This window comes from Humulus lupulus, chromosome 5, assembly GCF_963169125.1.
Source record: "Humulus lupulus chromosome 5, drHumLupu1.1, whole genome shotgun sequence".
In the NCBI taxonomy this organism is placed as follows: domain Eukaryota; kingdom Viridiplantae; phylum Streptophyta; class Magnoliopsida; order Rosales; family Cannabaceae; genus Humulus; species Humulus lupulus.
The window spans coordinates 133,168,231-133,196,227 of record NC_084797.1 but is presented as its reverse complement, the minus strand read 5'-3'; the positions used below and the strand labels follow the sequence as shown (position 1 = coordinate 133,196,227).

The 27,997-nt window shown below is 38.1% G+C and overlaps 1 long non-coding RNA gene and 1 pseudogene across 1 annotated transcript; both read right to left on the bottom strand.

Annotated features, from left to right (window-relative positions):
• Nucleotides 1-18,028, bottom strand: part of LOC133779489 (protein MOR1-like) — an 86,954-nt pseudogene extending 68,926 nt beyond the window's left edge.
• A 7,999-nt stretch (nucleotides 18,029-26,027) lies between these two features.
• LOC133780612 (uncharacterized) lies at nucleotides 26,028-27,513 on the bottom strand. Its single transcript, XR_009869446.1, has 2 exons — nucleotides 26,718-27,513; nucleotides 26,028-26,536 (listed from the first exon to the last, which is right to left on the bottom strand). It is a non-coding gene; the product is annotated as an uncharacterized LOC133780612 (long non-coding RNA).
• Between the last annotated feature and the right edge of the window lie 484 nt (nucleotides 27,514-27,997).

Sequence of the window (27,997 nt, the reverse complement as noted above, 5' to 3'; positions counted from 1 at the left end):
GGATTCTCAGGTTGATGGATTGAAATGTTTTGGCATTACGTCATTGTGGACTGGTAGTCCAAGTGAGTTTATTATATCAGTAAGGACAGGTGAATAGTACAGCTGATCTATATTTGAGTCTCCTTGTGAGAAGGATAGAGAGCCTTCGTGAACTCAAGGTCTGTCTTATCAGATGAAAACTCCAATGTTACTTCGAGGTTATGGAAGGGTGAGGGAAGGCGATGAATATTTAGATAGAATTTTGTATAGATCATTGTTCTCGGGCTAAACATAATCAGAGGGAGAACTGTCCGATGTTGAAAGGGTACCTTATGAGATAAGGTAGGTAGAACATGTTCATCACCTATACATTGGAATGTGATGGGTGAGATGTTACATCTGGATCATGAGATGGTTCAGGGGACCATAGAGGTTATTAGAGGTTGGAGCAGGGATGCTCATTTCTCAGATTAAATGGAAAGTGATACAAAATTGAAAAGCAGGAACATGGAGTTTCAGATAGGAGGTTGTATCTTCCTAAAGATTCACCGTGGTAAGGGGAGATGAGTAAAGGCAAGTTGAGCCTAGATTGGTATGACAGTTTGAGTCCTGGATAAGGCTGGTCAGATTATCTTTTGTTGGACCATAGTTTTGGTTCTGATGGTTGTACATTGTTTTGTGCATTTCCATGCAGTGGACATGGGTTGAAAGAACTCATGAGTTGAGTTGTGAGGTTCTGAGGAACCAGGTATACCTTGATTTAAGGTATGTTGCAGAAACAGTGAGGTCAAGAGAATGACCTGAGAAACTGGAATCGGTTGTGCGGAATTCTTATTCCGGGATGTTCAGATAAATTTCGAGGACGAAATTTCTGTAAGGAGGGGATAGTTGTAATGCCCCGAATTTCCTAATAAGGTTTAGGACCTTGATTAGGAGGCCGGGAGGGCCATAATTGATTTATTAAGATATTTAATGATTATATGCATGTTTATGTGAATTATATTATTATATGATGGTGAATGCGTGCATATGGCCTTATATTTTAAATGCAAGGGAATTTTGGTAATTTGGCCACTGTGGGCGTAATTGTATATTTTGGGTGCATGGTTGAGATTAATTATAATTTTACCACATTGTATGTGGATTGGTTCGAGCTTTTCAACATGAGACGATCATGAGATGTAAGTGTTCGGTCTAGTCATAACGGGCTTAAGTTCGGGGCTCGGGGTGAGTCTCGGGGTGATATTAATGATTAGAGCATTACCGGGAATTAAAGGGTAATGGGATGTGATTTATTGGTATTTGAGAATACGGAGATTAGTGGGAATTGGGAAGCGTTAATTATGATTAACGGGATAGGCGGAAAGTAACAATTTTACCCTTAAAAATGGTTTAGGGGCTTTTGTTGGCTTAAGGGTATTTTGGTCATTTTGGGTTTTGGGTTTTGGGTTTTGGGTCATTTTGGGCTTTCCTGTTTCCATAGGAAAGCTGTGGAAATAGGACAGAAACAGAGTCTGTCTTCATCCTTCTCCCTTCCTTCCCGTACCTTCTCTCTCCCTCATCTTCCTTGTGTGATTTTGTGAGCTTGTTGAGGATTTGAGCTTGGGAGCTAAGCCTTGATACTTTGGGAGAGTGTTCCACTATTGAAGAACACCATAACCTGAACTTAAGGTGAGCTTTTAGCTACTGGTTTTTTTATATATGCTCTGTTTTGGTTGTTGGTTTCAGCCTTAGAACTTTGATGTGGAAAGTGTGAATCAAAGGAGGTTCTTGTGTTGTTTTGATTGGGGTTGATGAGGGTAAGCTAAGGGTGTTAGTTGGGGGTTTAATTATATGTTTGGAGGAGGTTTAGAGATGGTTTAAGGGACTGGTTCTAAGGGAAAGTGCAGGGGACAATTCTGGTGTGCGAGTTGTCATTTTGGCTGAACTGGGGTTGCGCCGCGGCATGGCCAGGGTGAGCCGCGGCCCTTGGTGTAAGCTGGGTTTGGGCGCCTCTGTCTGAGGGGCGGGCCGCGGCATGGCCAAGGAGGGCCGCGACCCTTAAGGACATTTTTGCCAGAATGGGGTTTTTAGCTTGGGGATTCAAGCCTTAGGCCTCGGGGTTGAACCTACTACCCGGTTGAGTAGTATTTGAGGTCCCGGAGGTTAGGTTTTGGTTTGGGGACATTTTATTATTCATTTTATTAATGGTATCCCATATGTTTGGTTATGACTAGGTGACCGCTAAAGGACTAAAAGCTGATCGTTCTCAAAGGTCGTTTCTTTTATTAATTCTCGCTCGAACCCAAGGTAAGAAAACTGCACCCTGTGTATATGTGACATGCATGGCTATTATGGATGCATGTTGGTTGATTATTGAGCATGACATGCATGGCTATTATGGTGCATGTTGATTGGCTATTGAGTATGACATGCATGGCTATGATTGATGCATGTTGGATGGTTAAATGTAAACATTGTTAGCATAATGAATGCTTGGCGATCTTGCCCATTTGCATATGACTATTGTTGAGGCATGCTGGATAATTAAGTGTGATGCATGTAATGCACGAGAAACATGTGGTTAGGGCATGCCATGAATGATGAATATGAGATTGGTCAGAGCTTGAGTCTCTGAGTTTGTGCGTGATCATGACTATGCTAGGAACTGTTTAGTAAGCATGCTGAATGCCCTGTTCCTGAGTAACTGGCATATGATACATGTTGATAGCATTGCTTACTTGTGTATGGACATGGATTGAATACAGAATTGACAAAAGTGTTAGTATCAGCTGTGAAGCTGTGACTTACTTGTCAGGTTCGGCAGTGATACTGGACACAGGTCAGGAAGCGCTGACTTACTTGTCAGAACGGTCTTAGCGTGAATCACGCAAGCCAACAGAGATTAGATCTAATCGACTGCTAGCATTGAATGACTCAAGGAGCATTAATGTCTGACCGACCCTGAGGGTCGATGAACAAACAGAGCCTGGAGGCTAGTGGCTTACCTAGCAGCCACTCTCCCGCTACAAAATAGAGGCTGGTGGCTTACCTAGCAGCCACTCTCCCGCTAGAAAAGAGAGCTTGGAGGCTAGTGGCTTACCCAACAGCCACTCTCCCGCTAAGATCATGTGTTATTCATTTGTTTGAAAGCTTTATGCTCAGTGTGATTATAATGATAGTCATTTGATAATGTTTATGAAGAGTATTATGTTTTCTTGCTGGGCTTTGGCTCACGGGTGCTTTGTGGTGCAGGTAAAGGCAAGAGGAAGCTTGACCATCCTTGAGTTTGAGAGCTTAGGTGATGACGTGTACATATGCAGCTGCTCGTCCGTCACGGCCGAGGTTTAAAGTGGAACTAGGGTTGAACCCCGTTTTGCCGCTTAGAACGGCCTGTTGTAAATACTTTCTGTAATAAACTCTGAAATTTATATTTTCGGGATCCCAATGTATATATTAAATGTTCTAGTGAAACGTTACACCTTAACCAAAATGTTTAATCCCTAAACCGCTAATCAAACTTAGATCACGATTTTGGCCAAATGACTTGATTAGCGAGTTTAGCACTGTTTACAAGGCACACCGTAACGGTCCCAGGAGTTGGGGCGTTAGAACCAACCACCAACTCTATACTCGCTCTAGTCATCTCCTTCGCTAGCTTATCAGATATCTGTCTCGAACTGAACAAATGTCCCTGGCCTTTCTGACTCAATGCACCAGGAACCACATTTGCCTTCCCAGGATGGTAAAGGATATCACAATCATAATCCTTAACTAACTCTAGCCACCATCTCTGGTGCATATTCAGATACTTCTGGGTAAAGAAGTACTTCAAACTCTTATGGTCGGTGTATATCTCGCACTTCTCACCATACAGATAATGTCTCCAAATCTTAAGTGTGAATACCACCGCTGCCAACTCCAGATCATGCGTGGGGTATCTTTGCTCATACTCCTTTAACTATCTCGATGCATAGGCTATCACCTTCCTAGCTTGCATTAGCACACACCCTAAACCTTCTTTGGAAGCATCACAATAAACCACGAACTTCTCATTGTCTATTGGCAAACTCAACACTAGCATGGTGATCAGTCACCGTTTCAAATCTTTGAAACTGTTCTCACATCTGTTTATCCAACACATACTTTGTCTTCTTCTTTGTCAATTATGTCAATGGTGTAGCTATCCTGGGGAACCCCTCAACAAATCGCCTATAATACCCTGCCAACCCCAGAAAACTCCTCACTTCAGGAACACTGCTCGGTCTAGGCCAGTCTCTCACTGCCTCAATCTTACTTGGGTCAACCAGAACCCCCTCCTTACTAACGATATGGCCCAAAAATGTAACTTCCAGTAACCAGAACTCGCACTTACTGAACTTAGCATATAACCTATGCTCCCTTAACCACTGCAATACCAAACGTAGATGCTGCTCATGCTCTGTCTCTGACTGAGAATACACCAGAATGTCGTCGATGAACACAATCACAAACTTATCCAGATAATCCTTGAAAACCCTATTCATCATATCCATAAAAGCTGCTGGGGCATTGGTTAATCCAAAGAACATTACCAGGAATTCATAGTGTCCATACCTCGTTCGTAAAGTGGTCTTTGGTATGTCGTATTCTTTAATCCTTAACTGGTGGTAACCAGATTGGAGATCAATCTTGGAAAACACTGTCCTTCCCTATAGCTGATCAAACAAATCATCGATCCTAGGCAGTTGATACTTGTTCTTAATAGTGAACTTGTTCAACTCTCTGTAGTCAATACACATCCTAAGAGATCCATCATTCTTCTTGACAAACAATACTGGAGCACCCCATGGCGAGAAACTCGGTCTAATAAACCCCAAATCCAGTAACTCCTGCAACTGAATCTTCAACTCCTTCAACTTTGCCGGAGCCATTCTGTAAGGTGTCCTAGATACTGGCTCCGCCCCTGATACCAACTCTATAACAAAATCAATATCCCGCTACAGCGGCAGCCCTGACAGATCTGCTAGAAATAAATCTGGAAACTCACACACCAACCTGGTCTCCCCCGGTCCAACCGACACAACCCTAGAGGTATCCACAACGTTCGCTAGAAATCCTATGCACTCTTCCTGCATCAGGTATCTAGCCTTCAGTGTTGAAATCATAGGTACTCACAGTCCTCTAACTGTCCCCACAAATACAAAGGGTTCCTCCTCTTCTAGTTCAAATGTCACCATCCTGCGCTTGCAGTCAACCGTCGCCCCATACTTCGATAACCAATCCATCCCTAGGATCATATCGAAGTCATCCATCGCAAACTCAATCAGATCAACAGACAAGTCCCTACCATCTACCTCTACTGGCAAAGCTCTAATCCATCTCCTAGAGACAATCAGTTCCCCAGTTGGCAACAAAGTTTGAAAACCCCTAGCATACAAAACACTAGGTCTACACAGCTGATCGATCACTCTAGAAGATACAAACGAATGAGTAGATCCCAAATCAATAAATGCAGTATAAGAAAACCCAGCACTAGAAATTGGACCTGTCACAAACCGAGGGGCTAGCCTCCGCCTCAGTCTGAGTCAAGGTAAACACTCTGGCAGGAGCGAGACTGTCACCCTGCTTTGGATCCTCTTTCCTAGCTTGTGGGCAGTCCTTCTTCAGAAGATTGGCACTCCCACAGACAAAGCAGGCCCTAATCCTGCACTCACCCTGATGTCATCATCTACACCGGGGACACACTGGAAAACTCCTCTAGTTGTCACTTTCGCCCTAACGGCCACTAGAAGCACCCCGTGCCCTCCTATCCAAACTGAGAGGAACAAACGAATCTGGGGCCTTCCTCTTCTGCTCACTAGAGCCACTACCCCGACTCGATCCAATAAAAGGAGGCACCATCCTCCTGGCATCGCGCCTAACAACGTTCTCTCTCCAAATCTGATTATCGACCCCTTCAGCTGTAAGGGCCTTGTCCACAACCTGAGCATAGGTAATAGTCTCTGGATCAAAAGTGATCTTTACATCGTGGGTGATCATAACATTCAATCCCTGTACAAATTTGTCTTTTCTTGCCACATCAGTCAGCATCAAATCAGCGCGAATTTTGCTAACTGGTCAAATTTCAAAGCATACTTAGTAACTGTCAACCGGTTCTGAGTCAAGTTGATAAACTCTTCAACCTTTGCAGCTCAGACTGCAACACTATAATATTTCTCATTGAAGATGTTCTTGAATTCTTCCCAGGTAATAACTGCCACATTCCTCCTTTGAAGTACCACATCCCATCAGATGCAGGCATCCTCTCTGAACATGTAGCTGGCACAAGCTACCCTCTCATTCCCTTCAACCCTCATAAAATCTAGGATAGAGGAAACCATATTTGTAACGCCCTACTTCCTTAGAGTCGTTACTAAGTGAGTTTTTAAGACAAGACAGTGTGCAATGAACTCGCTAACCGAGGTTTTGACACAAAAGTGTGACTAATTAAAAGTTAAGGCTGTAATCTTTGAAAATGCGTCGTTTCATTAAAACTTCTATTATTAAACATTTGGGATCCCAAAATAAGGTTTGAAAACTAATTACATCTTGAAATAAGGTTACAGTTGAGAAATCATAAAATCATAGATTATTACAGCCATTTTCGAATAAACCCCCAACCAAAGCAGTCGGGCAGGCCAAACATGTACGCGTCGCCTCACGCTCTCCGTACTCATGGTTGGTTGACTCAGCCTTTGCCCTTACCTGCAACACGGAGCACCCGTGAGCCGAAGCCCAGCAAGAAAACTCAAGCATTTCATAACATATGCAAAATATACAGTTAATCATATCAAATAATCCACAGATAAACAAGTCAACCATTAGACTAAGCAAACACGGCCCTGCCGCCCCAGAACCCTTACCGCAGCCTGGGGTCTCGGTCCTCACCGCAAGGATCTCACACATATCCTCTGGGTCCCGGGCCCTACCCTGACCATAAGCATCCCATGTGCTTAGTGTTACTTCCAGCTCCGCTGCCGTACCCGGCCTACGCCGCACTCGGCCCTTGCCGTTCATTTCATTATAATCATATATAGCATAAATCAAGCAACATTCAAACAAATGCCAATTTATTTAAATCTGCACCCTAACATGTAATGCAATATAGGGCCATGCCCGACAATCATCTCATCATGCAACATGCAATATAGGGCCATGCCCGGCAATCACACTATGGGCCCACGCCCTATCCTACGGGTGTTATAGTTTTCTTACCTGTATTCCGAGCCTCCTGATGCACTCACGCCGCGAGCACGGTCCTCTAGCACGAGCCTCTCCAATAACCTAGTCACAACACACAAGAAACATCCCTCAACACTAATCAAATCAAAGACCGCTTCCCGGGACCAATCCCGCACTCCCGGGACCAATCCCGCACTCCCGGGACCTCTAAAACCTTAAAACAACACCCTGGAGACATCCCCCGAACCCCCGGAGAAAAGGCCTAAAATTGCCAAAAATTTCAACCTGAAATTGGCCTTGTGCCACAGCACAACTTTCTTGTGCCGCGGCACCCATCAGTCAGGGGCTCCCTCGCCGCGGCACGAAAAACCTGTGTCGCGGCACGCCTTCGCAGACCCAGAATTCTGGGTTTTCTCTTGCGTTTTCTCCGAGCTAAAACCTTCCCAAATCATACCAAACCAATACGCGAAAGGCATGGAATCATCAAAAGCTTTTCTCCAGTCGCGCATCCACAAGAAAATGGGCAAGTCGAAGTAGTGAACAAAACACTTAAAGATACCCTGAAGAAAAGACTCGAAGACGCTAAAGGAGCATGGCCAAAACAGCTGCCTGAAGTACTCTGGTCGTATAGAACGTCTCATTGAACAGCGACAGGTCATACCTCGTTTTCCTTAGCATACGGGTATGAAGCTATGTTGCCCGTCGATTTAGATCCGCCCTCACATCGACGAATCACATATGACTAGGACCAGAATAGCCAACTAATGATGGAGTCCCTAGACTCACTTGAAGAGAAATGGGAAAAAGCCCAACTCCGAGTAGCTGCGTACCAGCAAAAAGTCGCCCGGTATTTTTACTCAAAGGTGAAAGAAAGAAAGTTCAACGTCACAGATCTAGTACTTCAACGAGTTTTCTTAAACACCCGCGACCCAACTGCTGGAGTACTTGGACCAAACTGGAATGGACCTTACCAGATTGAAGAAGTCCTTCATCCAGGCACATACAAACTTGCACGCATAAATGGAGATCTCGTTCCTCGCTACTGGAATGGAGATCACCTGCGCAAGTATTATCAATAAATAGTCCTTTTTAAAGGACTGGCTTGTATTAATTTTTACTTTTTACAAGTTCTGAAAAAGGGTTAGCCATATTATATGGCTAATCGCTTATAAGTGTAAGATCTTTTTAAAGATCACTCGTAAAGACATGTTTAGTCCATTTTTAATACGAGAATTATAAGGGACTATGCGCAGCTAGTCATTCTTGCCAACCTTTGTAAATTTTATTTACAAGTATTTGTTCACTACGTGTGTTGTTTTGTTGTATTCTATATTTTACAAGTTATTCCGAGCAGCAATGTTCGAACAGGTCGTGGTCAAGGCAAGTGACCAAGGACCTAAAGCTCCTCAGTCACTTGGGGGGCATATAAGGTACATCGATAGCAAAGCATACCAAGAGGTATGTAAACACATGAACAAAATGAGTGAAAGCATGCTACGGTACTTAGAGTATTTTTCAAAATTTATATTTTGTTAAATCAAGCCAAAGTACTATGCTAAGTTCGGTCATGCGAACAGATGTTATAATAAGCAGAAATATTATAATATCAAAAAAGCATTCTCTTACATTGCAAGCAGTACTGCTTGGATGTAATTGTTTAAAGTAAAAGGAAAGTTTGCTGACCATGCAGCAAAATTAAAAATAAAAATTCAGTCTTTACATCACGACCCGTGGATCGTGTAATTAAAGAAAAAGAACAAAAAAAAAAAAGATTTTAAGGAGCCTGAGGTGCAGGAGGATCTGTTGGAGCAGTTTGGTCAGCTGCATCTCCTCCAGCTTCTCCTCCCTCCAAAATGGCGGGTGGCTAGATACTTAGGGAAGTAGGGACCCTAGCTCTTTCTTCTTCAGCAGCCAACCGAGCAGCACAGCGCGCTAGCTCGGCCTTCCTGGCCTCTGCTGGAAGGTAACTGAAATTGGCACCTTGGTTGTGTTTCCAAAAGTCATAGAAACACCGAAGTGTCGCGTTCTTGTACCTCTCCAGATCCTTGGCATTGGAGAGCTTAAGCTGTTCCACTTGGCTCTCAAGAACAGCTATGGTTTTGTCCTTGGCAAGGTGCTCCTCCTTAAGTCTCTTGACTTCACGATATTGGATTTGACTGGACTCTTGGTAATCGTCCCTCTACTTCTTCAAAGCTGTCTGAGAAGCTTCATTCTCCGCCAGCTTTGCCACCAAAGCATCCTTCTTCTGGGTGACCACCTCCAACTCCCCAGCATGCTTGGCTTCTGCAGCCTGAAGCTCCTCGATGGCTTTCGCCTGAAACTCCTTGACGGCCTTTCCCTGAGCCTGCTCAATGCTAGCACTAGCGCGAGTACGAGCAGTAGTTATAGTTAGCATTGCCTGCAGGCAAGGAATAAAAGTTAGGCTATATTACAAGAAGGGAAGAAAAAGGCCAAGAGAATACTTACATTGGCCACTTCGTTAAGAGCCATGTTAAGGATCTGATCGACCCCCATGCTCTCAGCTTCAGCCATTGCCTCCCTGCAACGATCATACTTTAGGACATGAGCAAGGCGATCTTTAGCTGATCGCAGAGTGCAGTTCTAGAGTTTGGTCCCACGAAGTTCTGCTTGCGGGGCCTGTTCCCTTCGGGCCATAGGTGGGGGGTTGGTAGCAGGGGCAGTCTCCTTTTCAGCAGGAGCAGGAGGTGGGGCAAAAGGTTTGCCAGTAGGTCCGTCCTTGGAAGGATTAGCTGTTCGACCCTTCTTGGCCGGGGGTGCTTGGCTTGATTCACCATCATGCCTCCTAGCTGATTTTCGTCAAACCAGGGGGACCTCCTCTTCCTCTTGGGTCTTGTACAAATCGAAAACTTTGGGGAAAGCCATCTTTGTAGATAAAGAAAAACATGCAGGCAGCAAGACAAATGCAGATAAAAAATCATGGCAAAATCATAAAAGAGGTCACAAAGTTTAATACCCGAGCTACTACTGGTCGCTATACTACTGACTCTATTAATCATACACTCACTATCTGGAACGAAGAAGTCTGGCCCTAGATTTGGAGTATACGTAATTGCCGTCCCCGTCAAACTAGTGACAGGGAATTGGCAAGCTATTTAAAAGCAGAATAACAGTACCATTTTCGTCTGAAGACTCTTCCAAGTCTATGATGGGCTCTGTTGCCTTTTTTTTCCCCTTCCCTTGGGGCGCAGGAGGCCTCTTTGCTGAAGGGTTGCCAGTGCGTTCCCTGATCGTAACCCCCGTTGGCCTCCTTTGGGGAGGAGACGCTGGGGGTTGCTGCTCAGGATCTCCCTCGGCCGTGGCATCTGCCACCACGGGTCTTCTTGTTTCATGGCGAGGAGCCAGGAGGCCAGATAACCTTATATTTTTATCAGTGACCAGGGACTTAACGCTTTTTTCAGCGTCTTCCATCTTGGCCAGTGCGTTGGACCTCAACACCATGTCTGGTGTTGGGTTCGGATGTAACCATGGTCCTGAAAGGCACAATATACTTTAGAGAAGTGCAGAAGAGTTTGCTAAGGAAAAGTATTGATCAGTGAAAGTAGCATTTACCTCCTCGAGTGAAGGCCAGGTTGTTCGTAGTCATGTTTGGCGTGAGGAAATACTCTCTATTGTATTTCCCCACGTTGGAAATGTGGGTAGTGTCACTCAGGAACGTTGGGTTTGTTTCCTGGTGACAAAGATGAAAAAAGCCCATCCCGTATTGTTGAGGGTTGGACTTAAGGTCAAAAAGGAAGTTGACCTCGTGAGGGGTGGGTTCTGGCCATTTTTTGAGTTTATAAAGGATATAGAGTGCAGCCAGCATTCTATATCTGTTTGGGGTAATTTGAAAGGGGCCAACACCAAAGTAGTTGGCCACCCCCTGGTAGAATGGATGTAGAGGGAGGATAGCCCCCACCTCTATGTGATATTTGGACCAAGCCCTATAGACGCCCCCAGGCAGGTTAGCTCTTTGGTCAGCAGCAGGGATTCTGAGATTAACCCTTGTAAGAGGGTACTTCCTAAGGTAATTGGCAAGCATCCGGGGAGTCACCTGGTTGGTAGGAGAAAGATACCACTCGACATCAGGAAGGTTTTGATGCCGAGGACGAGCCCTAACTTGAATACGAGGGCCCGGGGCAGCATTTTCTCGACCACTGGTCGAAGGGACCCTAGCCTGCGAATCAGGCTGGGCAGGTGAATTTGGATTGTTTTCAGGGTTTGGTTTTTTCTCTCCTGGAGATTTAGAACGGGCCATTTGAGGTGGTGATGGTTGAGGTCTAGAAGAAGTTCTTGAAAACGAAATCTCATTAACGCGCTGGGCCGACTGTTCTTCGCCTTCAAGAAGTTGTGCAAGGAGATCGTCGTCAATTGGCCGCTCACCTCCCCACAAATCTGGCATTAAAATCTCTGAACAGAAGAATGGGGAGGTGAGGATGAAGAATTTTGAAAGTTTTTTAGAATAACGCTGGTCGAGTATAAAAGTTAAGCTTTTATACTACAGCATTCTAACAAAAAACTAACATTTTCACACGAACAGTTTGAAAAAAAGATCAAAAAAGTGAAAGCAAAAAGTTTTTCGAAAAAGATTTTTCAACTCCTTTTAGGGCGGGAAAAACTTGGTTTTTCAACTGGCATAAAAATCGAATGTTTACTTCGGTTTTACGTCCTAAAGTCGTGATCTCAACTATCAAACTAACTCGTAACTCCTTAATGGTGGAGAAATATCATCCTATACAGTATCACCCATTAAACCCCCTACTGTCATGCATCTCAACCCAGAAACAAATAAACTCAACAGTCAATCCACAGAAGCATGCATGGCAAAAATATAGAGCATAAAAGTTCTGAGACTTACCAGAAAAAAAATCGTGGAGATTTGAGAAAGTTTTCGAGCGTCAGATAACTCACGGACTGAATCTTGAAACGCTGGAAGACGGTCTCCAGAAGAAAATGGAAGCTCTGATTTTAGGGTTTCTTGAGAGAGTAATAGCTTGCGTAAAAAGGAAAAGAAGACTTTGGAGAGACTATCACTACAAGAAAAAATGCTTTTAATAACACCGAAAATGTGTTATCAAAACATACAATAACACTTTCTGATGTGTTAAGACCGACTATGTTATCGTAAGTCAGGGTACTTTACATAACACTTTATCAGTGTTATTCAAATGTGTTATTGTACTGTCAACGATAACACAATTTCTGTGTTATTTTAATATATAGATAAGTGTTGAATTATGTTATTTATAGTCGATTATATAACACTTTTGTTGTGTTATACTATACTTTAGTATAACACTTTTTTTGTGTTATACTACACTTTAGTATAACATTTTTTTTGTGTTATACTACACTTTAGTATAACACTTTTTTTGTGTTATACTACACTTTAGTATAACACTTTTTTTGTGTTATACTATATTTTAGTATAACACATTATTTGTGTTATACTACACTTTAGTATAACACATGTGTTATATTAGATTAGAGAAACATAATCTTTTTTTACTTACACAAAACTAGGAAAACAAATATGAAAGTTGAAGCCAAATAAAGTAACATAAATAGATTTTTATTAATTACTCAAATGTAATTACAATATTTAGTCTACTAGTCTAGGCTTAAGAAATCATATTACAACATAATTTTTGCCCAATTCAGATTCCTTTATCACTAAATATAAAACAAGAAATGTATACAAAAATTAGTGAAATACATTCTTCCATTCTAAAGGCCTCAACTACAAATGTTGTCAAGAATTGCTCCAAAGAAATCATCAATATACCTGCACATTGTAAAAAAAAAGTCCTTTTATTATTAAGAACATAAGACTTAAGCTAGTTTCCACCTGTAAGCATATAAAGTTTAAATTAAATTTGTAATAACTCCAAAACTTGACAAAACAGCAAGGTATAGCAAGATTTACTACCATACAAAACAATGACTGAAGCAACAAAACATGCAACTTAAAACAAGGCTTGTGAAATGTATCAAGATAACAAATATATCAATAAGAGCAACTCAGACAAACATCAACATTTAGAAATGGTCAGAGAGAGAGAGAATGAAAGAAAGGACCTATAACAACTGTTATGCTTGCAGTGATCACTACTAAGATACCAAAATAAATTAAAAAAAATCTGAAGCTTGAGAAGATGAGATTTTCAGATAACCAATACTAGAGTAGATAGAATCTCACATCCATTACTGGAGGAAGAAACCTAAATAATTAAATAATTAACAAGAAACTAAGATATACCATAAACAACATGACACATACATTATTTGAAGAAAAAATTGCTCATGAAACATTACCCATGGCTGGCTATAACAACAGGCATATTCATATAACAATAGAAGAAAAAGAAATCCCAGACCAGATGCAATATTCATATATTTCATAAAATTATGCATAAAACAATATGAATCTACTTTCTCTAGTATAAGTATAGCTGTAATATCACAAAGATATCTTCCAAGTATAGCTGTAACAAATGACTCTGTGCATGAATTAATGCTTTCTTTAGTTTCTTCTTCTTTAGACTATAAGTATATAACTTTAAAATGTTTCTATATCTTGGTTCCCATAGATATCATGTCCAGCTAGCAGAGAGAAATGTTTGCTCTTCTAATGAGTTAGCCATTTACTTAAAGATTATCTAAGTTAATTCTGTTTGATCATCCAGAAATAGTCTTGTACATTTTTGTGACAGTAGAGTATAAATGTTTTTTTGTTTTATTCAACCTTTTTCAGTATGTTTAATGAGAAAGGACAATAGTCTTTTTCAGTTTGTTTAATGAGAAAGGACAATAGTTATTATTACAGCTTCCGGATAGTTAAAAGCCTCACCTTCTCTAGTACTAGTCAAGCACAAAATAATGACAGAGTAAAGAAATTTTTGAACTTTTCTATCCTAAAGTTTACAGTTTATGAACTAGTTACCCATTGGAATAAAATTAATGCAAGTAAAATATATCAGAGAGAGCATGATCTAAGGATTTGTAATGGATGTGAACAACCATTGAGGAAACACAAATTCATTATAGAAGTAACAAGAGCAACCCATTAAATGTAACAAATGTATTATTAGAGAGCCCTCAGATCTCATAGCTATATCAGATCATTAACAATATTAACCACAGAATTCCTTGACTTTTATTGGATTATAAAAAATGAAAAAAGCAATCAAAGAAAAGAAATACAAGTTCCAATCAATTTAGAACCTAATATGTTTCATCCCTGCTTCCGAAGTTCACAAGAGAAGTGCAAACAAACTTCTCTACAGAAATGATTTAAACGTAAGACTTACTCTTTCAAAAATAAATCCAGGACCTACAGCTTCACAAAAAGTAGTAAGGCACTTCATGGCATGAGCATGAGTCTTAATGTCAGCGACACGCTCTCTAATACCTGTCAATTCAGGAATAATGACAAGCAAAAATAAGGAACTATCTAATCAACCACCAAACAACTAAGAAGCCAAATACCCGTGCAAAAGAGATCACACAGTTTTAAGCAAACAAATCCCAGCTCCAAACTTATGATCAACCAAAATCAAGGAACACTTACCCAGAAGGCAATGCACTACACACTTCTTAGGAAGTTTGGTTGACGAAGAGGCTATGAAAGTAACAACTTCAATAACCTGCTGCTGAACCTGCACTATTCAAACTCCATGCCTTAAATAACTATCTTCACAGCCAAAAATATCCACAAAGGTAAAAAAGACAGATATCTGCAGCAATGAAACCTTTAAATACCTGGACATTTTTCTCACTCCAGCCAGGGACAACACACAGTAAACGAATCAATAACTCAACCCAGTGGTCTAGGTCTGATAAACCTTCCACTTGTTGTTTAAATGAAGATATTGCTGCAAAAAAAAAAGTCATTTTAAGTACATAGAAACTAAAGCATCCAAAAAGATATATCAATTCCACTCCCATAAGGCTTTTATCTAAGAAATATATTACACTGTTCTACCAATTATTTAATGTAAAATATCTGGAAAAGCTCAGTACCATCAATAGTAATATTTTTGTATAGTTACTGCTTTCATGGTGTCTCGGTGGACATGAGGTGCTATGAAAAGGAGGCCAACTAAGTTTTGTGTCCTAAATGATGTGTTTTAGGAAAAAAGGCCAGAGTTAGTAGATCACTTGTTTCTGCATTATAATTTTTCTATATTGCTGTGGTTTAAGTTATAAAGAGAGTTTAAAATAGCAGTGACCTAAGCCACAACATTGCTCCGATCTCTTGGGATATGTTGTTCCGGGTGACAAGAGGTTAAAGATGTATATTGTTGTAACAATGGCTATCTACTGAGCTATATGACTGGAACACGGTAGAAGAATCTTTGCAGATGTTGAGGAAGGTTTATAGATATTTTGCATTGCCATTCAGTTATATGATGCATAAGAGTTCAATGATATTTCGTTTTAAGACTTGGTATGGTAGAGGAATTTTATTTTACATTTGTAATATTATTGTATGCACACTAATATCACACTCCCCTTGTATTATTTCGTCAAAAATTCAAGTATAGTTTCTTTTCAAAAAATAAATAATATATAGTGAAATGGATAGACATTAAAGGTAGAAGCCATGCCTAGTGTGATTGCATAACAAAATAGGAAACAATCACAATTAAATAAATAAAAATCACCTAATTTTTTATTAAACAAATCAGTATTCATTATAACAAACCTTCAAGTCGTTCCTTCCACACATCACTCTTCAATTGGGAAATAGTATCTGCTTGTACAAGAGAACCCAATTTTCTTTCAATCTCTTCAAGACCCATTTCAGATGGCTGCAAATATTCCGAAAAACAGTGAGACAAAAAGATGTAGAATTTGAAGTAAAAATTAGACAACTCACATATCAATAAGTGTGTACCACTCTACCTTAACATCTTCGGGTGTTTCAGCAGATTTAGAGGATTTTGTCTGTGCAGGTGCATCACTCTTCTTACTCACACTCCCTTTAGCAGAAGCCCCTTTTTTGTTGGTAGGCTGATAGAAAATATCGTCAAGCTGAAAAGGCTGTATCCCTCACATCTGGAGTCCCATCATTGAGGCACTGTGAAAAAGTAAGAAACGATAATATAGATAAGAGAGTCCATGAAACACCATGAACAGGATAATCCATGGTCAAAAATAGGTTGCACCATTATTTTTTTATTTCCCTTTGTCTTCTAGATTACAAATTAGAAAGTAAGAGCACCAAACCATGAATTAGTGCTCTAAACTCATCAAAACAAGTATTGAAGCTGTCTTCTAAAATAAATGGGAATAAGCAATGTTTAGCACATTTTACTCAACTGATTGTTCAAAAATATGAAATATATTACAACTACAAACATAAATGCACTTACCTCCATAAGGATAGGCACATAGTCCTTGTTACTTGTTTCAATACAGAATGTTACCCAGTTAAGAGTTGATGACCGTACAAGAGGAACTTTATTTTTTACAGCTGTCTTAATATCTGCAATAGACAACATCCATTACAGTTTGGGCAAAATCAAAATTACCACCTATCAAAGCGATTACAAACACTCAAATGCAAAGAATTTATGTCATCTAATCTCTAATAAAAAAAAAACTTAAACCAAAAACATAGTAAGGAATCCTATGACAATACTATATTCTGAATTAAAGAACTACAGCGTAGGATAAAGATATACTTGCCTTCCACAATGTCAGCTAGACTTAAGCACCCAGATGTATGCATTGCCTGAAGACTTTGATTTAGTGCCTCAGTAGAGGCAGGTTTTTTCTCTTTCAATTTTTCCTTTATAAAAAAAAAATAAGAGAGAGAGAGAGAGAGAGATAAATCAAAGGAGTTAGATAAATGCAATAAACCAATATCCCTTCTTCAATCTTTATTAAATTATTTCTAAGAAAAATCTGAGATAAACCATATCAAAATATATATTAAAAGTAAAATTGAATAAAAAAATCACTTTATATACAAATCAAAGCTACGATCAACATCATTTGAACTTCTAAAAAAGAATCTACTCGTATGACTAAGTGCACTTTTATTAATAAGAAAAATGAATGTACAAGTCAAAATTAAAAAAAAAATACCACCATGCTCAGTTGTAAGTAACTGGCAAAAAGTAAATGAACACTTGAACAACTTGGTTACATTCAAACAGCCTGTTTGCATTTTAAGTTGATATAATATTATTTTTTTAGCTAGCAAAAAATGAACATACCAGCAAAACTGGCAATAGGAAGCGTGAACTTGCAGAGAAATTAGTTCTTAAACCCCGAGCAAGATTGCCAATAGCTTGAATTGCCTCGACTGCTACAGCGATATTAACATCTGTTATGAGCTGTACAGAAAAAGAATTAAATGATTTTTATTCATCAACTCAAAAAGCAAGTATAAACTTATAACAGAAGTAAGCATATAAAGCATGAAGTTAAAACTTAATGGAGCAGATTGAACACTTAACTATGCAATATTAAAAAGATCCTTGGAAATAGATAGAGGTATAAACGATGCAAACGAAATACCCAAACATAAAAAGACAATGTACCTTTTTTAGTGTCCGACAGATTTCTGAGAAATCACCGGGTGCTATTCTTTTTGTTGAAGCAAGCTTGGTTAGCTCTGCAACAGCCTCTTTCCGTTCTGACCACTTGGTTGCTTTCTGTGACATAAGGCACAAGATGTTAATATCATTACTGTATGAATGAAAAAGAAAAGACAGAAAATATAAGAAACAACATACCAAGAAAGGCTCTACAGCCTCCAATTCAATCCAAAGCATAAAGATGGCCTGGGCCTTCTCCACTGTCTTAGGCCTACCGGTGAGACATTTCACCACAATCGCGTCACATACTTCTTTGCCATACCTATACACAAATTATAAAACTTGTCTCGAGATGAATAAGTAAAGGATAGTTACTTCTAAGAAATAACTGTTAATCAGATAAAACCGAAATTGATCAAAATGTCCTAGCATTCATAACTGATCTAAAGGCCCTTTCACAATGACAGACCAATAATGATGTTATAAGGTCAAAATTACCTTCATCAGTGAACTCAATGAAGGCAAAACAAAGTACTGAGTTTGGTCAAAATTAACAAATATGCCCTGTGCAGTTTCTGGCCACATGAACCTACAGCAGAGGAGATTTAATTACATATCATTACTGACCAAACATGAGTCTTAATAAAAAAGAATCGCTAAGAATAATTAGTACCAAAATGTAACGTGCTCACCCAGGGCTCAAGCCAGATGGGCCTATTGATGTTTGGAAAAAAGATTGAATGGATATGGATCAGAAAGTGGATTCTTAGTGTCTGGAGCTGTAATGCCATACTCCTTAAGTTTGGCACCCAGCTCTTCAGCTGAAAGATCATCCAAAACAGCAAGTATGCGCTTCAGTTCTGCAGCCTCCTTGGCAGTTATGGAAAGCTCTTTTTGAAGCTTTTCACTGCAGAAGTCCTTGAGCAAGTGATCGGCACGATAGCAAGTCCCAGTTTTCTCATCTTTAACCATAAGGTCAGTAAATTTATCAACATGGGGAAGAAAAAATCAATTTACTCTAGCATATAAAAATAGATTTTGCCATTGTAAGAACATTTTAGAAAAGTAAATTACAAATAAAAGAATTTTAACAAGAAATCATAACTAAATCTATTTTAATAGTATTGTAAAGTATTAGAAATAAATTGTAGACTAAAACTGTCCAATCTAAGATACAAATTCCAGAGAACACATCAAAAGAAGAAAGATATAATACAATTTTACAAAGAGAAACAAAATACAATATTTACAACAAAGGTTTGAATAAAAAAAAGTACTGAAAAGAATGAAATCCATTCCCAGAAAAGTATCAATGAGAGTAGACGTTAAACAACAATGTGGTACTCAATCCAACAAGTTCCTCGAGAAAACAACAATGTTGAAGCCACCTTGTAGCAAAACTTGCTAAAAATTCAATCACATCATTCAGAAGGTTAAACCATTACCACTACAACCACTGCCATTGACATTCACCAAAACCACCATCAATGCACTTCCAAAACCAAAAAAAAATGGCAATATCTTCATATTATTACATAAGGTAATAAAATATATATTTTGTAGTTGTAAAAAGAGACCATTTTAATATATAAATGCCCTCAGAGATTAATGCTAGAAATTTCATGAACATTGAAAATTCATTAAGAACCAATCACATCTTCAAGGTTTAAACACCACCACTTCAACCATCACCTTTGGCATTCACCACCACCACCAGCAAACACAGATCATCATCACCACAGCCAACATGAGAAAATAGTAATAAATAAATAAATAAAATAAAATAATGGATCATGGTGAGTACCAAAGATGGTGAGAGCAGAAAAGATGGAGGCTCAAAATGAAATCAATGCACATATCAATACAAAAATAAAAGTTTTCATCATCAGGCACAAAGTAATCTAGAAACAAACTAAAGAACCGTGGGGAAAAAAACATATATAATTAATAAAAGTTTTTTTTTTTACAAAAGACCCAATAAAAGAAAGTTATTAAAGGAAAGAGATCGCAGATACGACAACGTTACTCAGTAAAAAAAACAATGAAAATATATATATATATATATATGATGAGGCAAATTTTAAATTTTAATCATCTAAACAACATTTCAGATCAAAAGTGCCAAAATATCAAACGGCAAAGTTAACAGTAGACCGAAAATATGCAAGTACCTTAGTGTTTGGCCCTGAGTCAACCCTTCCTTTAAAAAACTCCAACTGCCTAGCTGTCTGTTCATTAGAATAAAAAACCAATAGATGTTTAAAAAGAGACAGTAGAAGCCTGCCAGATACTTGAGAGAAACTCTAAATATATAAAAGAGGGTCAGGATATACCAGATAGTAACCACTCAAAGCTCTAAGGTAACCTTTATGTCCTGGACGACTTGTAAAGTACCCGGTCCAATAAGCATTTGGATGATCTGCATACCTTTAAAAAAGGGAATACATTTTAAGAAGCAATTCTTGAAAACTAAAACTGAAATGCAGACATCAAACTTTACTCACCGGAAAAAGTCATCAGTTTTAAGAGGCCATTTCTCATCAGTTGCGTGTTTCGCATTAGTGTAAAGAGATGGTGTTGAATACAGTGCATTCACACGCCCATCCTAAGAATCGACAAATTAATGCAATTTAGTAACTTTAGACTTCAACAAGAACTCCAGGATGGAATGACAATGAACAGGTAATAAATATTACTTCGTTATTCAGATTGAGCAACATATTTCTATTTAACTAATTCAATATGAAAAGATCTATAGGACTACCTGATTTACATAGTGAATAAACTTGTCCATCTGCCTGAACCATGAAATTGCGTATTGATAATGGAAATCTGTCCCCATCATCCACATAATGTGATTGGTTCTTGTCACGTTAGCCTACAAGAAGAGAAAACGTTTACTTTAATCATTCCAAAAAGAATTCCACTAAAATTCCTACAAAATTTGAGGTTACCAAAAACAAAAAGACTAAACACAAAGGTTTATTAGATTTATCATGATCTACACAATGAACATAAATGCAATTATTAGGATATGGAATTTAATTTGTAGACTCCTATTATTTTAAATATTGATCATTTGTATACAGTAATCTAGCAAACATGGAATTCGACTAAATGGTTCCTCTCTAATTCTTTCCTGAGCTAAAGCGGCAGCAACAAAGTCATTCACTCGCTCTTGAACATTATAGTCAAACATAAGAGTATCATCCTACAACCAAAAAATATGTTTCAGAATGCATTCAGATGCAAACTTTCAGACATTATCTACATTATTGATCAATCAAACTTACTTGAATAGGTGGTGAAACATCATTTATTTCAAACGTGAAACCATCAGAAGGATCATAATGCCGGGGCAATATGCCAGTGAAAATCTGAGGATAAAATTAATAAAGGAAGTTACTTGGAATCCAAGCACAGGACTAGTAGAAGCGAAAAATATAAGAATTAATATATCAAATCAATTAGTGGTAATAAAATAAAAAGGCTCCTAACCTGTGAAGAAGAACCAAGGGACCTAGATCCCTGCCATACAACATCAAGAGTTTTCTCTTTGAGACGCTTAGCTCTGTCTTGGTAATCAATTCGAGAAAAATAGAGGGAGTCAAATCCCAACAGCAGTTTGTCCAATGGCAATCTCCAAGAACGATGAGGCCACTGGGTCGAAGGTATGCAGAGGTGGGCTCGCACCTGGGGTCACTTGGTTCGGGGGTTGGGTTCACAAGTGCTTGAGATTTGGAGCTTGGCTCGGAGAAAAACGGGTGTGAGGATGGTGGTTAGGTGGTCGGAGCTGAGGATGATGGTGGTTACAAGAGTGCGGCTAGGGCGAAGGGAAGAGAGAGACGAGAAAGAGAAGGGGAAAAAAGGTATGAGAATTGGGTCTCTCTCGGGTCTCACAAATTTTGAGGTCAGAAATGAAAAGATATCTAAGTGGCACCCTTTTTTTATTACCGCCCTTTTTTTCAAATAGTGGCCTAGTACTCTAGCATAACAGATTTTTATTAGTATTATATTCATGTGTTATGGAAATGGGTATTTGGTGTAGTGTATATATATTTTTGTCTGTGACATAAAAGGAGAGTAATCATCAATTTCCTCTTTTTCGAAGCATGGGGAAGGATGATAGCCGTCGAAAGGTTACTTGGGAACCGAAAAGCCGTGATTAGACAAGGGTAGGTTACTTTTCCCAAGGTTGCACGAATTATTCTGACAGGTCTGATGGGGTAATCGAAGGGTCGTTTCCTTAAAAGTTTTTTTATTGCTCATAATAAATAAACTTGGGGGGCAAATGTTATCCAAAAAATAGACACGGATGACGTGGCAAGTGATATCTAGACACGTGGCTGACACCTGGCATAATCCTATTAGAGTATCGACCAGTGAGATATTGCATGCATAACTGTTGAGTTTTTCCTACGACCAGCCTAGTCGTACACTCCGCATATTTCAAGATAATTTTATAAAGATCTTAGTCAACCCCGAGATTGTCTCCAATAATTCTTGATGATCGGATTAATTAGGAAAGAATATCTGTAACAAATTAATATACACCTCCTTGAGCCTATAAATAGAGAAAGATAGTTTAAGGAGGGGGACTTTTGGCTTTCTAATTACTGGAGATTAGAGATTTACGAGTGAGCTAGAGCTATCACATTCGATATATTGTTTTGTTCTTCAGAGGTTGGTGAAACTCATTGAACCCTAGTTCTTTGATCACTCCTTTGAAATATTATATCAATAATAGGTCAAGTGGACGTAGGTTATTACCAAATTCTGTGGCCAAACCACTATAAATTCTTGTGTGCTTTACTGTTTTTGTCATTATTCTCATTTCAACATATCTGTCTACATCATGCATTTTTGGCTCCGTGTCAGTTGACCAAAATCAGGGTCAACACATTGACACTTTTGCTCTTGTCGCAAAATTCAATACTTTAAAACTCCTTCTAGCTCTTGCTACCACTTTTAATTGGTCTTTACACCAAATGGATATTAATAATGCTTTTTTACATGGTGATTTAGAAGAAGAAATTTATATGAAAATTCCCCAAGGATATATACCTAAGGTGGACCTTCCTTCTAATCCGGTATGTAAATTAAAAAAAAGTCTATATGGCCTAAAACAAGCATCTCGACAGTGGTATGCTAAACTCAACTCCACTTTAATTGAAGATGGCTTCAAACAATCCCATTCAGATCACTCTCTTTTCATTAAAAATATGTCAGGTGTCTTTATAGCAATTTTGGTCTATGTTGATGACATAGTCATCGCCACTAATAATGACCAAGCTATTCATGACTTTAAACTTCACCTTGACTCAAAATACAAATTAAAAGATCTTGGACCTCTTCGTTTTTTCCTTTGCCTTGAAATAGGCAGATCTAACTCTGGTATTTCTGTTTCTCAAAGACCCTTTCTCTTACAGCCCTTAAGTGATATATGATATCTAGGAACTAAAGCTTCCTCCACACCTATGGAGCCTAATCTCAAGTTGAGCAAAGATGAAGGAGATGTTCTTCCTGATCCTACATCTTATAGAAGCATAATAGGCAAGTTGATTTATCTCACCATTACACGGCCTGATATATCCTTTGCTGTTAATAGGTTCAGTCAATTCTTATCCTTTCCTAGATTACCCCACTTAAGGCTGCCCAAAGGATTCTCCAACATTTGAAAGGAAGCCCTAGTCAAGGCCTTTTCTTTCCATCAAATAGTCAGCCTCAACTAACCCCTTATGCTGAATCTAATTTTACTGCTCATGATCTCCATCTTAAAGTTTTTTTAGATGCTGACTGGGTTCTTGTTTAGACACTAGAAGGTCTGTCACAGGCTATTGCATATTTCTTGGTAAATCTCTTATTTCCTGGAAATCAAAAAAACAAGTTACAGTGTCTAGATCCTCAGCTGAAGCAGAATATAGAGCCATGCCTAACGCAACATGTGAGCTTACTTGGTTACTTGCTATTCTCCAAGACTTTTGCATTCATCACAAACAACCAGCTCTTCTCTTCTGCGATAATAATGCCACCATTCACATCTCCGAAAATCCGGTTTTCCATGAACGTACAAAGCATGTTGAAATTGACTGTCATATTGTCAGAGAGAAAGTTCACAATGGCTCCATCAAGCTCATTCATGTTCCATCCAAAGGTAACCTTGCTGATCTACTCACGGAAGCTCTGTTTCCAGCTAAGTTCAAAGAATTATTATCCAAGATGAGTGTCAAAAATCTCTACACTTCATCTTGAGGGGGAGTTTTAGAATTATAATTATATTTGTATTAATTAGTTATTATAATAGCCTTGTAACTAATCTGTTGTAACAGATTTAGTCCTAAACTGATACTTGTTAGCCTATTATAAATGGCTGGATTTTTCCTCTTGTAAAATAATTCTTGAGAAATTTAAGAACAGAGAGCCTTTTTCCTAATATGTTTTGGGGGTAATTCTTGTAATATTTGTCAATTTGAAAATGCAGAGATCATTTTTGTAGTTGGAGGGGTTTGTTGGGATTTCAATTGTCCTAATGGGAAGCCCTGGCTTTCTATCTTCTTCTTAAATATGAAGGGTAGCTTTTAGGTGATGATCTTGTACTGGGTGGTTTTGGAGAGATGAGGACCCTATTAGAAAAGGTGCTCAATTAATTTTCAGCAAATATCCACTTTCCTTTATTTCTTTGTTATTCTTCTTGTCTGTTAACAAGTGGAGGGAAATCTTGTTGCAGAGGTGATAAGATTCTTAATAAAAGTAATTTGGTGAAATCAGTCATGAAGGTTATTAAATAGAAAAGCATTTTGGGAAAAGATGTCTTTTGCTCTCTTAGCAGCACATATATTTAAGAAGCATGTGAGGTAGTTACTCTGTTCTTATATGTATGAAATATTTATTTATTATTGAATTTGTTGGACCTTAGAATAAAACAAAGAAAATTAAGGACTGCTCTGTGTTGGAGTTTAAGATATTTGACGTAGAATTTTATAATGAATTAGTGGCAATAATTTTTTTCATTATTTAATTGTAATTTTTGACAATTATGATCATCATAGTTTTGATGGTGTATTGTTTTTCCCAAATAAAGATAGTTTACATGTATTACATATTTTGGTGAACTAGTATACAAATTTCTTAACAGCTGATACATGTTATTTTTTTACTTTGTTTTAGGGTTGTATACTGTTGATGATGTAAGGAAACATGTTTCTTTTATAAGATTAATGCTTCTTCTTTGAGAGGAAAATTATTTCATGAAGTTTTTGGGGGAGCCATTTGTCTTTATTTGAAATAGGTAATTAATAATACCAACATATAAACTACATGTAAGTAAATAGGTTAGTAAAGTCCTAATTTGAACACATTATGTACCCTTTAATTTTGTTAAAATTATAAATAGGAAGACTGAAGTAGATTGGTATGTTTGACCCTTGGTAACAATGGGAAATATGTAAGACAAACCATTGTTAATAGTGAAAGTTGAATTTATTTTATTTTGAAAAGAGAATGGTGTTGTTGAAGCTATCATTCCCACCTCGATATTTTGTATAATGTCTGATATACATGTAGTCCACACTCCACCATCCACAAGTTGTATGCTGGTAGTGCTATTTGTACTAACCTTGCTGCTACTGAGTATTTGCTACCTCTTATCATGAACAATGTGCGTATCATTGAACCCAAGAAGCAAGAATCTTGCTGAGGGTGCCTGGGTACTTCTTGGCTTGGCAACTAGATTTTTGAATGATGGCTTGACAATTTAAACGCTTCTTTGATGCTAATTGCTGGGTTTTGTGGAAAACAAAATAAATTGTCTGGAAATCTGTGTGGGACTTTTGAACCCCACTACTTCTGAAGGAGTTGGAGTATAGAGTGCTGATTAATCTTTTCTTTGGGGATGATGATTTTGTTTTTAACGTATTTAATTGTACTTTTCCTAATTAATTGAATGCAAGAATCCCAGAAAAATGAGTATGGAAAGAGTGGCTTGTTGTGTGTGATGGCAGTTAAAGTGCTTTCACTAATTCCTCAATCCTATATCTTCCCCATTAGAACGTTATTATTTTATTTTCCTTTTAATGAAAAAAATGAAATCTATAAATTTTAACGTCTCCTAGTATTTGTCTCAAAAAAAAAAGTCTCCAAGTATTTTTTTTTGTTATTTGTTTTTGTCCAATTTTTTTATGTGTCCTTCTATAATCTGAAAAAGAACAAATTCCAGGTCCCCTCCTCACAAAGAATGAGCAGAAAAAAAAATTACTCATATAAAACTAAACATAAATAAAAAGGGGCACACATTTAAGAGAATAACAAAACAATTAGCTCTAAAAGACCAAAATAAGCAAACCAAACAACTAAACAACTAAGTACAAAAACACTTACATCCATTCCCAAACCAAAGAAAATTAACCACAATCTTCAACACCGAGCAACTACACAAGTCTTCGTGCAAAATTATTATTATTAATAATAATAATAACAACATCAACAACAATAAGTCTACTAGCTAGCGTTCACTCTCAATGACTCCACCAAAACCATTCTAGGTCAACAATTTCTTAATCTCCACACAAGATCCATCTATTTAACTGGCACCACCCAATATGCACCGATGGACAAACCATGAAAAAATTTATTTCAAAACAAAAACAGAAAATATTTAAAACACACTTAAAATCATTTGTTACAAATATTAACAAAGAAACTAAATTACACCAAAAAGATTAAACTAAATAAGAGCAAAAAAATAAAAATAAATAGCGAACCCTAAAGCATCACAAGTACAACCAGAAGATCGATGAAGAAGAGAACCATGTTCATATCATAAATACCACCTGATGAAAAAAAAAAAAAAAAAGCAATTCCTCTTAATAGTTCATTAAAGACAAAAAGTTAATGTGTGGGAGGGTGTAGGTTTAATCCGTGAGTCACCATCTAAGAGCAAGAATATACAAACAAAATTAATACACCAGTTTAGCTCATAATTGTCAATACCGGTTTGCACGGAAGCCTTACCCTATAAATATATGTGGATGAATCACGTAACAATACCGAGATAGTCTCGGTCTTATTCTTCACCTTCGGCAACAATGGTGGTCTCAACCACCTACAGCAATGATCAATGTTGGCACCACCATCTCCACAATCACCGTTCGACGGTAGCCACCATCTCCAGGCTCCGTTCGCCACAGGCCACCACAGAAACTCACCACGAATTGCACTTTCGGCGACTCCGCCGCCACTTCCAATGGACTCCATAGATTGTTGTCTGTCTTCCACCATCATTATATATTGGCAGAGGGACGTTTGACGTCTGCTTCGTTCTTGGCAACCACTCCAAAGCGGGACGGATCGTTCAACGTCCATCCGAGAGTATCTCGGTCTTCATCCCTGCAGCCGAAGAATATCACCACATGACCAAGTGATGCTTGGTGTCTATGCCGAGCATGATGTTGCTTCAAGCAACATATACATTTGTTTGGGCTTGGACCTAAAGTAGTATTTTTGAAATATCACTTGGTCCAAGTGTTATTTTTATAGAAAAATAAATCTAATGGTATTTCTAAACTTAGTTTATAAATTAACTGTATTTATGAAATACTAATTAAGTCCAAATATTATTAGTGAATAATTATTTGGCACAATGTTATTTTATGAAAAATTAAGGCTTAATGGTGGTTCTAAAATAAAGTTTAAAAATTGTGGTATTTTTGAAATACTTATTAAATTAGATTTTAATCATTTTTAAATAATGAGTTTGACTCGATGGATCTTGGAGGATTTATGGAAGCTCAAGCATCATGGAGATGAAGTTGAAGACCCTTTTTTTTTTGTAATATATTAGATTTTTTTATGGGTTGTAATTATCCTTAGAGACCCGGTCAAATTCCAAATGTGTTTTTCTTCTATGTTTATTGATATGATTGATAACATATTCATGCATATACATGTCATACATGATTCCCATACAATTTACATTTGAAGCATGCATCTTATTTGATTAGAAACGTGTTTTAAATAGGATTGACATAATTTATTATTTGTTCATATTTAATGTGATTAAAAGGACACACATAATTAATTAAGTTTAACAGTTAAACTTGGTAAGTCACACCTAATGGACATTTGCTTTATGTTAGACCCATAAACCAAAATTAATAAATCTAATTTATTAATAATGTAAAAGGCATTAATTATAATATAGGTTCACCTAATAGTTTTAGGATCAATTTAAAATTGATTTAAAAAGTTTAAAGAACATAGGCCCAATGTGATTGGTAATTAAAGTCATTTAC